At 51.0% G+C, this 13,830-nt stretch overlaps 1 protein-coding gene across 2 annotated transcripts in view; it reads left to right on the top strand.

The window, feature by feature from the left end:
- CELSR1 (cadherin EGF LAG seven-pass G-type receptor 1) overlaps positions 1–13,830 on the top strand; it is a 182,213-nt gene that overhangs the window by 110,321 nt on the left and 58,062 nt on the right. The gene's annotated exons all lie outside the window — the stretch shown is intronic.

Below are 13,830 nucleotides of genomic sequence, written 5' to 3'. Positions count from 1 at the left end.
GCTGAGCCTGCCCAGAGCCTGGAGCACAATCTCGTGGCCAGCTGGGGAGGCAGGGACGTGTAGGGGAGGTAGTGCCTGACACGGACACCAGGCAGTGTGGCCCGCTGGGGACCCATGAGTGAGCTGTGCGGTGAGGCAGTGAGGTGGGGTGCCAGGAGGCCCAGAGCTGCTTGGGAGATCCCGCATGAAGCAGATGTGGGAGGCAGTGAGCAGCTGCGTCAGGATTTCCCACCTGGGCACTGCTGCCCCTTGGGGATGATGATCCTTCATTGTGAAGCCTGTTCTGGGCTGCATTCCTGACCTCTGGTCACTAGACTCCAGCTGTTCCCCTAACCCAGTTTTGACAACCAAGAGGTCTTCATCATTGTCAGGCCCCTGAGGTCATGCCCTGGATGAGAACCACTGGGCTAGTGAGACGGGAGCTCAGCTAGAGGGAGTCCTGGTAGCTTCAGGTGGAGATGCTTCAGGTCCTGGTAGCTTCAGGTGGAGATGCGAGACCCTGGGCTGGGGCTTGAGGCAGCAGCCTCTGCGTGGGCGGCAGGTGGTCTCCAAGGGGCACTCGGCATCCGTCACCTGGCCGGGGACGGTGCTGTGCTGGTCGCGATCGCCATGCTGGCCACGTGTGGCTAGACCACACGCGGTGAAGCCCCACGCCTGAGCTGGCTGCTGGAGTCCTTGGGACCCTGCCTCGGCAATTTGGCTTCCTCTGGTTCTGGTGATTCTGATGGCGCGGGGCTGTCTTTGGCCGCTGCGGAAAGTGCTTTTATAAAGACAGCATGAGGCCCAGTTGCAACAAACCGGAGGACCAGCCTCTGCTTCTGTTGAGCAGAGGATCTAAGTGCTTTGAGATTTCCATGATCTTGAGATGACCCCTAGGTCCTGCTGTCATTAGGGATTGCTCACCTGTTGCTTGTCAGGTCATTCAAAACCTCTTGGGTCTGTGCTGTACATTAAACCCCAGAGTCCCAAGGAGAGTGAGAGATGTACCCCCGGAGCACCCCTGGGGTTGGGGGAGCGTCTCTGTTTCTGCACATGTTCTAAAAACTCGAGGGCTTCTACCTAGACATTTGTGTCAGGGTGAGGTTTTTTGATGGGACCCTTTCTGGGCTCTACAGATCTGCCATGGTTAGACAGTTGTGTGGTCCCCTGGGTGAGGCCACGTGGCCTTCCCTTTCCCTCCTTCTCTCCCTTCCATGTTAGTTGAGTGCCAGCTACACGCACAGAATCCAACTTACAGAAACGAACTCGGAAAGTATTTAATAGAATATAAGGTCCTCCAACAGCAGAACGTCATACAACAGTTGCCAACAGTGCAGTGGGGTTCTGTGCAGTCGGGTCCTCCGACAGCAGAGCGTCATACAGCCGTTGCCAACAGTGCAGTGAGGTTCTGTGCAGTGATGAGGGGAGGAGCTCCCAGGATCTTGTTACTAGGTTTTAAAAGCCCTAGTTGTAGGGTGTATTTTATTTGATTTTATTTTATTTTTGAGATGGCATCCCGCTCTGTCACCCAGGCGCCTTTGTCGCTGTCTCGGCTTACTGCAACCTCTGCCTCCCAGGTTCAAGCAATTCTCCTGCCTCAGTCTCCTGAGTAGCTGGGATTACAGGTGCTCACCACCACACCTGGTTAATTTTTGTACTTTTAGTAGAGATTGGAGTTTCACCATGTTGGCCAGGTTGTTTTCAAACTCATGACCTCAAGTGATCTCCCTGCCTTGGCCTCCCAAAGAGTTAGGATTACAAGTGTAAGCCACTGCGCCTGGCCGAGCCTGGTTCTTTTAGTGCAAGGTGGCATTTAGAAATCCAGATCTGGGTGCTTGGTGTGCTCATTGCTTTGGGGTGTCTCACTCCCCGTCTCTCTTACTGGGCAGAGCTAGGACATAGACGTCTGGGTAGGGTGTGTGTATGTACATATATACACGCACACACACTTCATATTGATTTTTTTTCCTATTTATCTATCACTCCCTATTGGAAGCCATGAACTTCACTGCAGCACTGCTGCGTTTGCTCTGCTCTGCACATTCACGTCCCCCTGATGCCGTCCCAGCCCATTCGTGCTGCTTGGTAGCAGAACACCCGAGGCTGGGTGCTTAAAAACCACAGAGATTGATTTCTCTGAGTCCTGGAGGCTGGAAGCCCAAGCACCTGCAGGTTTGGGGCCTGGCGAAGGCCCATTCCTCATAAGTGGCAGCGTCCGGGTGTCCTCACATGGTGGAAGAATGCAAGACAGTGGACCCACTCCTGTGGGCCCTTTTATGGAGGCCCTTATCCCATCCTTGAGGGGCTCACCCTCATGACTTTACCACCTCCTCAAGGGCCCATCTCTTGATACCATCCCATTGGCCATGAAGTTTCAACACATGAACTCTGGGAGACACTTCAGACCATAGCACCCCCAAATTCCTATATTGAAATCCTCACCCCTAAGGTGATAGTATTAGGAAGTGGAGCCTTTGGGAGGTGATCAGGGTCTCCCACGAGTGGAATGAATGTCTTTATAAAAGAGCCCCAAGACCACCCCTCACCCCTTCTGTCATGTGAGGGTGTGGCAAGAAGGTGTGGTCTAGGAACCAGGCGGCGGACCCGCGCCAGACATTGAATCTACTAGCACCTTGATTTTGGACTCGCAGCCTCCAGAACTGTGAGAAACAGATGTGTGTTGTTTACAAGCCACTCAGCCTCTGGTATTTTGTTACAGCAGCCCAAGCAGAGTTAGAGTTCATTCTTCTTGTTTTTCCTCTTCTATATGTATAACTCTTTATCAGTTAGAAACCTTGTTCTCATTTTCCTCAGTATAGTTAGTGATGTTTCTCAACCTTCCATTATTTAAACAACCTTCCAACCTCACCAGGCTGCAGCTTCACTGAGCCCCCTCCCTGGCTGCCCCCTCCCCAGCCTTGCTGCTCTGCCTCACTCAGCCCTGATGGTACCAGCTGACTCCAGCAGTTGGAGATGGGTCTGCATAGAGACTTGACTGAAATATTTCATTATTCGAAAAAGAAGGGAGGAAGGTAAAAAGGAAGGTTTTTAAAACAAATTTAAAGGGAATAAAAATCCAAAATATTAAAAGCTGTGGGATGCAGCTAAAGCAGTGCTGAGAGGAAAATGTATAGCACTAAATACTTACATTAGAAAAGAGGGATGTTTCAAATCAATAATCTGAGCTTCTGCTTCAAGAACCTAGAATAAGAACAAAATAAACCCAAAGCCAGCAGAAAGAGGGAAATAATAAAGAGCAGCAGTCAGTGAAATTGAAACAGCAAAACAATAGAGAAAATCAATGAAACAAAGAGCCAATTCTTTAAGATTAACAAAATCTTTCCAAAGAGGGGGAAAAACTTCTAGCATGACTGATAAGGAAAAGAGAAGACAAATTGCCAATATCAGGAATAAAATAGGCTTTGTAGACATTAAAAGGGGTAATAAGGGAATAATAAAAAGAACTCTACATGTGTACATTTAAAACCCAGATGCACAGACCAACTCCTCAAAAAACACAAACTACTACAATTCACCCAAGATGAAGTCAGTCCTTTCAATGGCTGTATAACTATTGAGGAAATAGAATTTGTAGTTTAACATTCCCAGAAAGGAAATCTCCAGGCCCAGATGGCTTTACAAGAGAATTCTAACAAATATTTAAAGAATTACATCAATTCTGCAACATCTCTTCCAGAAAATAGAGAGCACTTCCCAGTTCAGTTCATGAAGCATTACCCTCATTCCAATACCAGATGAAGACAGACTAAACAAAACCACAGACCACTGTTCCTCATGAATATAGATGTGATTCATGTTGACGCAGAAACCTGCATACAAGTGGTACAGCAGCTTTTCATAATATCCCCAAATGGGAAACAGCCCAGATGGCCATCACTGGGTGAATGGTTAAACAAACTGGTATGTTTGTACCATGGAACGGGGAATACTTCTTAGCACCGAACAACTTCTCACGCTGCTGAGTGGGAAAAGGCAACCCCTAAAGGGACCATACTATGTGATTCCATTTGTATGATATTCTGTTTTTTTTTTTTTTTTTTTTTTTTTTTTAAAGACAGAGTTTTGCCTTGTATCCCAGGCTGAAGTACAGTGGCACGATCTCAGCTCACTGCAACCTCCGCATCCTGGGTTCAAGTGATTCTTCTGCCTCAGGCTCCCGAGTAGCTGGGATTACAGGCAAATGCCACCACACTCAGCTAATTTTGTATTTTTAGTAGAGAAGGGGTTTCATCATGTTGGTCAGGCTGGTCTTGAACTCCTGACCTCAAGTAATCCACCCACCTCGGGCTCCCAAAGCGTTGGGATTACAGGCATAAGCCTCTGCACCTGGCCTTTATGACATTCTTAATATGACAAAATAAGAATGGAAAACAGAGTAGTGGTTGCCTGGGATTGGGCTGGGGACAGGAGGGAAATGGGTGTGGCTATGACAGGACACAGGCAGGGTCCTTGCAGTGATGGAACGTTCTGTCTGGACTGTGTCAGTGTCTGTACCTGGGTTTGATATTATACTATCTTTTTGCAGGCTGTTTCCGTGGATGGAAACTGAAACTGTAAGGGGTACATGGGATCTCTCTGTATTTTTTACAATTGCATGTACATCTAAAATTATCTCAAAATAGAAAGTTTCATCAAAATAACTTTTAGGCCAGGCGTGGTGGCTCACACCTGTAACCCCAGCACTTTGGGAGGCTGAGGTGGGAGGATTGCTTGAGCCCAGGAGTTCAAGATCAGCCTGGGCAACATAGGGAGAGTACATCTCTTCAAAATACAAAGTAAAAAACAAAAATTAGCTGGGTGTGTGGTGCATGTGCCTGTGGTCCCAGCTACTTGGGAGGCTGAGGTGGGAGGATCACTTGGGCCTGGAAGGTCGAGGCTGCTGTGAGCCATGATTGTACCACTGCACTCCAACCTGGGCGAAAGAGTGAGACTCTTGTCTTAAAAAAATTTTTTTTTAAGATGTAAAATATCTGCTGGTATATACATATGTTTTTCTGAAGGATAACCCTATGCTCTCCAACACAACAAACTTGTGTTTTTTTGTTTGTTTTGAGATGGAGTCTCACTCTGTCACCCAGGCTGGCACAATCTCGGCTCACTGCAACCTCCACCTCCCAGGTTCAAGCGATTCTCCTGCCTCAGCCTCCCAAGTAGCTGGGATTACAAGTGCCCACCACCACGCCTGGCTAATTTTTGTATTTTTAGTAGAGATGAGAGTTCACCATGTTGGCCAGGCTGGTCTCGAACTCCTGACCTCAGGTGATCCACCAGCCTTGGCCTCCCAAAGTGCTGGAATTATAGGCGTGAGCCACCGCACCTGGCCCAAACTTGTTAATAGTGCTCATCGGATAGCTTTTTCAAGGTCATAAACTGCCTAAAGCATGGAGTCTTTTTTTTTTTGAGACAGAGTTTCACTCTTGTTGCCCAGGCTGGAGTGCAATGGTGCGATCTTGGCTCACCGCAACCTCTGCCTCCCAGGTTCAAGCAATTCTCCTGCCTTAGCCTCCCGAGTAGCTGGGATCACAGGCATCCGCCACCATGCCCGGCTAATTTTGTATTTTTAGTAGAGACGGGGTTTCTCCATGTTGAGGCTGGTCTTGAACTCCTGACCTCAGGTGATGTGCCCGCCTCGGCCTCCCAAAGTGCTGGGATTACAGGTGTGAGCCACTGCGCCTGGCCAGCATGGAGTCTTAATCAGATATTTATTATTCCTCGTGATGCAGTGGTTTGGCTGCTGGTTCTTCTGGTCTATGCGATTCAGCCAGGGCTGTGTGAAGGCCTCACTCATATGACCTGGCCCTTAGCCGTGGCAGCTGGGGCCTCTCATCTTCCAGCAGGCTACCCTGGCTGTTCACTTGGTGGCAGGGGGTTCCTAGCAGCCAGAGAGGGTGAGTCCCAGTGCACGGTGCTTTCCAGGCCTTATCTCATGTCCTTGTGCCCTGATGTCCTGTTGCCCAGGTCATGTGGCCAAGCCCAGCCTCTAGGGTAGAGACATGGACCATTGGTGGCAAGAGCCAGGAGGTGGCATTGCAGAGGCCAGCTGTACAGTGCAGGAGGCATCATTGCAGCCCTTATGGCGCAAAGGTGGATACCAATGGGAAGAAGGATGCAAAGTGAGGTGGATTTCATGTTCCTTTTATGCCCTTCTGTGCCTTCTTACATGCGCTTGAGTTCTTTGTATTTAAAAAAATAATATAGCAGTTATCTGGGTCATGGGACTATGAGCCATTTTTGTTTCTTTTCTTTTCTTTTTTTTTTTTTTTGAGATGGAATCTCCCTCTGTTGCCTAGGCTGGAGTGCAGTGGCGTGATCTCAGCTCACTGCAAGCTCCGCCTCCTGGGTTCACGCCATTCTCCTGCCTCAGCCTCCCGAGTAGCTGGGATTACAGGTGCCCACCACCATACCCGGCTAATTTTTTGTTTTGTTTTGTTTTGTTTAGTAGAAATGGGGTGTCACTGTGTTAGCCAGGATGGTCTCGATCACCTGACCTCGTGATCCACCCCCCTCGGCCTCCCAAAGTGCTGGGATTACAGGTGTGAGCCACTGCGTCCGGCCCTGTTTTTTTCTTTTAAATATTCTGTTTAAAAAAATCATTTGAGGGCCAGGCACGGTGGCTAATGCCTGTAATCCTAGCACTTTGCGAGGCCGAGGCAGGCAGATCACTTGAAGTCAGGAGTTCAAAACCAGCCTGGCCAACATGGTAAAACCCCGTCTCTACTAAAAATACAAAAAATTAGCCGGGCATGGTGGCAGGTGCCCGTAATCTCAGCTACTCGGGAGGCTGAGGCAAGAGAATCTCTTGAACCTGGGAGGTAGAGGTTGCAGTGAGCCAAGACCGTGTCATTGCACTGTAGCCTGGGTGACAGAGTAAGACTGTCTCAAAAATAAAATAAAAAACAATACAAAGATAATTGGATTTACAGAATATGTAAGATAAAGAAGCTAAACTTTTACAAAGTTAATTAAGCCTTGCAAAGTATGTAAAATCCTTATGATAAAGGAGGCGGCCACGCAGGCTCGTAATTTTGCCCCCCAGGGCCTTGTTGGCTTTGCTTCTGTCTCACAGGAAGTTCCATGTTTAAGACGAGGGGCATGGGGATGTTCCCCAGGTGTTCTGTGGCTGCGTGAAAGGTCACGCCCTTCGCGAGCTTCCCTGGCTTCTCCAGCCCCAGCAGGTGTTCTGTAAAATCCAGTAGTGGGGCCTCTGCGAAGGCAGTCTGCACATGCTCCCGTCAGGTGGTGAAGTCAGCGGCCACTGCCTTTACTTACCCTGCATCTCGGACTCCGGATGTTCCTGCCTCCTTGAGCCCAAGTGATGGGGGCATTGGAGCCGACAGAGGGGTCTTCGGGTGGCCAGCGAGCTCTGCCAGAAAGGTAGTGCGGGGCCCTGCCTGCAGGCGCTGTGGCAGGTGGGGGATGCCCCACTGCTGGTGTGTGATGTGACAGAAATAGATAAGTCACTTGGTTTCCGTTCCCAAACACGGGCCTGGTCAGGTGGTAGAAAGTCACCTGCTATGGAAACGTGGTGATTCCCGGGGGCAAGCGCTGCCCCACCCTGGGCCTTTGTGTTACAGAACCCTGTTATGGAAAGTCGCCCCAGGGCTGGGGCAGCCCTCAGTTTCACACCCGGTTGAGGTTGCTTCCTGTCTGGCATCATAGCCACTGTCCTCCAGCAGCCTCTGTTTCACCCCCATCCTTCCCACCCCACCCAGCCCCTCACTGCTGGGGCTCTGAGATGCACTGTGCCACAGCTGCCTCCCTCCCATCTCGGGGCTCCTGGCCCTTCCCGCCTCTGTTCCTGCAGCACCTCGGCAGGAAGGGTGGTGTTGGCTGAAGTGTACTGGCTGATGTCCTGTCTTGTGCCAGGCTCGTGTATGTCCCCCACGTGATCCTCGTGTCAGCTTCTGGAGGAGGAGGTGCTGTTGCTGTTTCACAGATGAGGAAACTGAGGCACAGAGTAGATGAGGGGAGGGCCGGGGTTAGGCGGAGCCACGGACCCAGCATCTCTCACCCACCCGTGTATCCGCTGCTCTGGGACGTGCCATCCCAGGGCCGTTGCGTTTTCTTGCCGTGACCATCCCTGGCCCCCACCTTCTCCCTGTCTTTTCCAGGCGCTTCCGTGCTCTCTCCCCCAATTCAGCCCTCTCCCCATCTTCACCTTATCACAGATACTGAGCATGTCACCCCTTAGTGGCCTGCAGGCCAGGAGGGAGGGAAGCTGGTCAGAAAGGTCTTCAGGGCAAGAGGAGGCAGGGGGACTGACCGCAGGAGGAAAGGGGTCCTGCGGGCCCATATCGAGGACAGAGAGGGGACTATTAGGTCTTTATAGGAGCAGGCCATGGCTTTGTATGAGCATGTGTTAGTGTGCAAGACTGTGCGCATGTGTGTGCAAGGTGAGTGTGCACAGGTGAGTATATTGTGCAAGCATTAGCACAAGTATGGGTGAGCGTGCACACAAGTGTGTGCTAGTAGATGCGAGTGCACATGTGACTGCATGTGTGTGCACGTGCAAGTATGAATGACGTGAGTGGGTGTGTCCACATGTGAGTGTGCACACGTGAGTGGGTGAGTGCACCTAGGTGAGTACACGTGTGTGGGTGTGTGCACGTGTGTGTGAATAAGCACACATGTAAATGTGTGTGGGTGAGTGCACATTTGGGTGTGGGTGAGCATGCACATGTGGGTAAATGTTCATGTGAGTACACGAGTGGGTGAGTGCATATGAGTGCACACGTGAGTGCACGAGTGGCTAAGTGCATATATGAGTGTGCACGTGTGAGTGGGTGAGTGCACGTGTGTGGGTGAGTTCACATTAGTGTGTGGGTGAGGGCATATGTGGGTGTGAATGTGGGTATGCACGAGTGTGGGTAGGTGTGCACATGTGAGTATGAATGAGCGCACGTGTGGGTGAGTGCACATTTGAGTGAGTGGTAAGTGCACATGTGGGTTTGAGTACGCACATGATTGTGGGTGAGTGTGTATGAGTGTGGGTAAGTGTGCACGTGTGAGCGTATGAATAAGTGCACATGAATGTAAGTGAAGGCACGTGTGTGGGAGTGCACATGTGGGTGTGAATGTGGGTACGCACGTGAGCGTGGGTAAATATGCACATGAGTATGAGTGCATGTGCGTGGGTGATGGCACATTTGAGTGTGAGTGGTGGGCGTGCACATGTGCGTTTGAGTGTGCACGAGTTTAGGTGAGTGTACACACGTGAGTGTGAGTGGGCAAGTGTGCACATGTGCACATTTCTTGTAAGCGTTTTCTCCTTGCTCAGAAAAGTCATTTTCGAGGGAACTGTAGCCCACTTGCCATCCTTCCTGAAGCTTTGTCCTGTTTTTCCTGGGACACTCAGGCTACTGTGTTGTGGGGGCTGAGCTCAGAGGCCCCATCCCAGGTACTCTGTCCCGGTGCCCGTGTGGAGGAGGCCCCAGGAGGCTGCAGTTCAGAAGCGTGCGCTCCTCCTTGTCTCGCTTGTCAGGATTTCTCCAGCCGGGAGTAGCAGTAGGATTGAGATGCCTCCCACCCGTAGAGGAACATGAATGAGCTTCTTGTTGGGTGCTTGAGGGTCCCTCAGTTTGTACCAAGCAATTTTTTGTCTATAAAACCCCCAAGAGAAGGAACGTGTTGCTTTCCAAGAAGGCACTGTATCTCACTGCATTTTGGCCCTTCATCTGTCATTGGCAAGAAGATCCCCCTCTGAGCAAATCCCCATATAATTCCCAGGCTCCTAGAACACCTGGGGGAGCAGCCTGGCCGCAGAGGTGACCTAGTCCTGATGGCTGAGCCCCAAAGGAGCAGGGCTGAGATGACCCTGGCTTCCTCCCAGGCACTGGGGGCTTTGGTCAAGGGTCTGGCTCAGTGGGGGCTGGCACAGTGCCCTGCTGGATCATTTCCAGAACAAAATTAACTACCACGGGGATCGTGGAGCTCTGTAGGAGGAGCTTCTCTCCGTCCAGTGCTAAGCATGCATGCCCAGGGGACTCCTGCCTTCGGACTCAACGGTTCTTGTGTTTCCAAATGTACTGTATACGTCCATCAGGAAAGCACAGAGCTCCTCACTTTTGTCTTTGGCCAGAATCGTCAGGGAAACTGGGGTTAGACCCCCTTGCCTGAGAAATAAAAGACTTTGGTGTGATTTTTTAAGAATCTCTAGGTGACCAGTTGGTTCTGACCTTTGTTGAAAACTTTTCTAATGCTCCCACAATAAGCCTAATACCACTGTGCATTACTTTCTTGGATAGTTGAATAAATGGAGGAAGTGGCGTGCCAGTGCCCAAACTCTGAGCTGCAGGTGGCTTTGTGTCTCAGCTCCTAGAGAAGAGCCTGCGGGTTCAGCGGAGAGGCTAATTGCATGAGCTGCTTAATTGCTTCTTTTTTCTTTAAAGATGTAAAAATCAACTTTACGATTTTATTATATTTTATTTTAATTAGTTAATTTATTTATTTTGAGGCGGAATCTTGCTCTGTCACCCAGGCTGGAGTGCAGTTGCACAATCTCGGCTCACTGCAACCTCCGTCTCCTGGGTTCAAGCGATTCTCCACCTCAGCCACCCAAGTAGCTGGGATTACAGGCCCCCCCCACCATGCCTGGCTAATTTTTTTTGTATTTTTTTTTAGTAGAGATGGGGTTCCACCTTGTTGGCCAGGCTGGTTTCAAACTCCTGACGGCAAGTGATCCGCCCGCCTCGGCCTCCCAAAGTGCTAGGATTACAGGCGTGAGCCACCGCGTTCAGCCCCTGTATTATGTTATTTTAATATAGGGAAGTATTAAAACAGCAAAACTTGAGAGAACCACTTGCATGTTCTTTTGCTTTTCTTCACATCTTTTCAAGAAATAACAATAGCAGCAGGCATGGCTGCAAGCACTTCACACATGTCATTCATTTCGTCCCACGAGGAAGATGCTATTTTTACCCCCAGTTGTACAGCCAAGTCCTGGCATGCAGGAAGTCACGTGACTTTCCCAAGTCGGGGCGGGATATGAACCCTTGGCTTTAAGGAGGTGATGTTCGTTGGAGGCTGTGGACACTGCTGTCCTGTGAGCCCCCCTGCCGGCCTTGGGCCTGCCCAGCTGGACCCTGAGTTGAGAATGAGGACGATAGTAATATCTGCCACACCAGCTCAGACACTGCACAGTTTCAGATCCGTCCTTTCGTTTCATTCCCAAACAGCCCTAGAGATAGCAGCTATGTACTTACCCACTTTCTAGAAGAGTCTGCCTAGGCTCATAGAGTATGTCTTCTGTCCCAGGTCCCTGGCAGGTGAGGGATTCAGGAACACCTGTCCCCCTCAGCCAGAGTTGGGCAGAGGAACTTGAGTTCCTCTTACAACCTCTGGGATAGTGTGGAGCCGCCCTCTCCACCCGGTGGCCGAGTGGCTCAGTTGGGCTTCCAGACGGTTTGCTGCTCACAGCCCTGGGGGGATGCCGCACCCTTCGAGCCAGGTCATCAAAAGCAGCCGGCAGCCCCTGTGTAGAGGGTGGCTACCCGGCAGAACAGGGTCCTGTTACCTGCCTAGGGGTATTGGGACCCCCAGGAAGTAGCAGCTCGGTCTGAGGTTTACGTTCTGGCAAAGTCCTGTCTGAGGCTCTTGAGAGTCCAGTTTGAATTCTGGAAGGTTGCGTGCATCTGCGTGAATTTGCTTCTCGTGACCCTTCCCACCACTTTCCCAAGCAGCTTCAGAGAACTGCAGTGGCTGCCTCTGAGGGAGGGCTTGTCGTCTCCGTGCCAGAACTGGCACGGGGTCTTGCCCACATTTCCTGGGGCATTTGTCGGCCAGACAGGCCTGAACCTTGTCATCTTGAGAAATGACAGCATGGAACGTTCAGCGCTGCAGTTTGACTCTACAGACATTCCTGAGGTCCAGCCATCTGTGAATTCTTTGATATGAATGTTGGTTAATCATTTCTGACACAGAGCATGAATTCATTCATTTCCTAAGACATGCCCCTCCCACCCCCACACCGCCTTCCCTTGCTACCTTCCCCAGCATTGAAACCGTACCCCCACTGGCCTCCCAATGCAGAATCGTCTGCAGCAGGTTAAAAGGCTGGAAAAATGTGAGTACTTCGTAAGGACCAAACGTTTTTGTGCGCACACAAAAACTCCCAGCACTGCGTAGAGCGGCTGAGTGGAAGCCAAGGGGGAGGGCCTGCACGCAGGGAAGAAAATACCTAGAAGGAAAATAAGAAGAGTCTGGACCCCAGGGATGACTCCTGGAGCAGGAGTCCGGATCTGCACAGCTTAGCGCTTCTGGGCCACTCCTTGCAGTGCTCAGTGGCACCGTAGGTTTTTTCTCAGGTGGTGGCGGGAGTGAGCATGTGGCCGTTCCTTGCTGGCTCTGTTTCCGCCTGCCCCAGGGAGCCTGTGCCAGCCAGGGTTGCCCGCCGAGGGGTGTAGAGGCACCGTGGGCTGCCCCTGCTGTCTCCAGTCGCTGTGTGCGCTGCCTGCCTTGCTCAGCCTGAGTGACCAGGTCCAGCTACTGAGCTTTACGTCCTGGAAGCGAGGCCTGGGAATTGAGGCCTTTCCTGCAAGGGGTGTTGGTGCAGGGGTTGGGGGGGTCCTCTGGGCCTGGCCGGCTGCTGCACAGTACACAGCTGAGCCCTGGAAGGGCAGGTGCCGGGGCGCTGGGGCCTCCACCGTGCTGGCCTTGGCCCATCCTGTGCCCGGCGCCTTCCAACACAAGAATTGAGAGAAAACTCAGATACGACCCTGTGGCCCCCTTCATTCCAACGCTGTCTTTTTCTTTTGTATAAACACGTGGCAAACTTTAAAAATTCCTCTTAGAAATGTGAGGAGGCAGTTCGTCTGTCTCATTCCTTATCCGCCCCCGCCCCCACAACCTGTACCATTCATCGTCAGCTGTGACCCAGCCAAGCCACCGAGTGCTTTTCCTGACCGGACACCGCCACGCCAGTGCCCTGTGGAAGCTGCTTGAGCTGCTTTCTCTGTGTAAAACTCAGAGGCGGATGCGCCATCCCACAGTCTGGAGCTGTTAGCACCACGTAGTCTCTTCTCTGCCACCGCCTCGTGCTCCACGCCGGCCTTTCAGCGGAGACGCACTTTGTCTTCCTTTGACAAAAATGGATGATCTGAGCCCAGATCACACACATCTGCTGTTGTCTTCACTTATCCCCATTCAAGCTGCCTGTGTAATTGTCCACGTACTTCTCAACCCCTTCTGGAGAATGTTCACCTCTCTGACTGCATTTTATCACTCATAGCCACCTGGCAGGAAGGCCAAATAATGCATTTTCTGTCCATGTCAGGGAAAAATTGGAAGGATCTTCCCGAAAGTTCTTCAGGTAGAGAGTGGCAGGTGGCTGGTGAGGGGAGGATGCCCACCCAGGAATCTTTTTTTATTTTTTCCTTATTGAGGTGAAGTTCACATGGCATAAAATTAAGCTTTAAAGGGGCTTCTAGTATATTCACAGTATTGTACCACACCACCTCTATTGAGATCTAAAATATTTTCATGCCATCAGTTGGCCAATAATAACTTTTTAAAAAATAATAAAATATTTTCATCACCCAGGCTGGGCACAGTGGCTGACGCCTGTAATCCCAGCACTTTGGAGGCCGAGGTGGGTGGATCACTTGAGGTCAGGAGTTCGAGACCAGCCAGGCCAACATGGTGAAACCCCATCTCTACTAAAAATACGAAAATTAGCCAGTTGTGGTGGTGGGCACCTGTAGTCCCAGCTACTTGGCAGGCTGAGGCAGGAGAATCGCTTGAACCTGGGAGGCAGAGGTTGCAGTGAGCCGAGATCATGCCACGGCACTCCAGCCTGGGTGACAGAGCGAGATTCCATCTCAAGTATTTTCATCA

Source organism: Pongo abelii, chromosome 23 (genome assembly GCF_028885655.2).
Source record: "Pongo abelii isolate AG06213 chromosome 23, NHGRI_mPonAbe1-v2.0_pri, whole genome shotgun sequence".
NCBI lineage: Eukaryota > Metazoa > Chordata > Mammalia > Primates > Hominidae > Pongo > Pongo abelii.
Note: the sequence above shows the minus strand (reverse complement) of the source record. Positions and strands in the feature narration are given on the sequence as shown.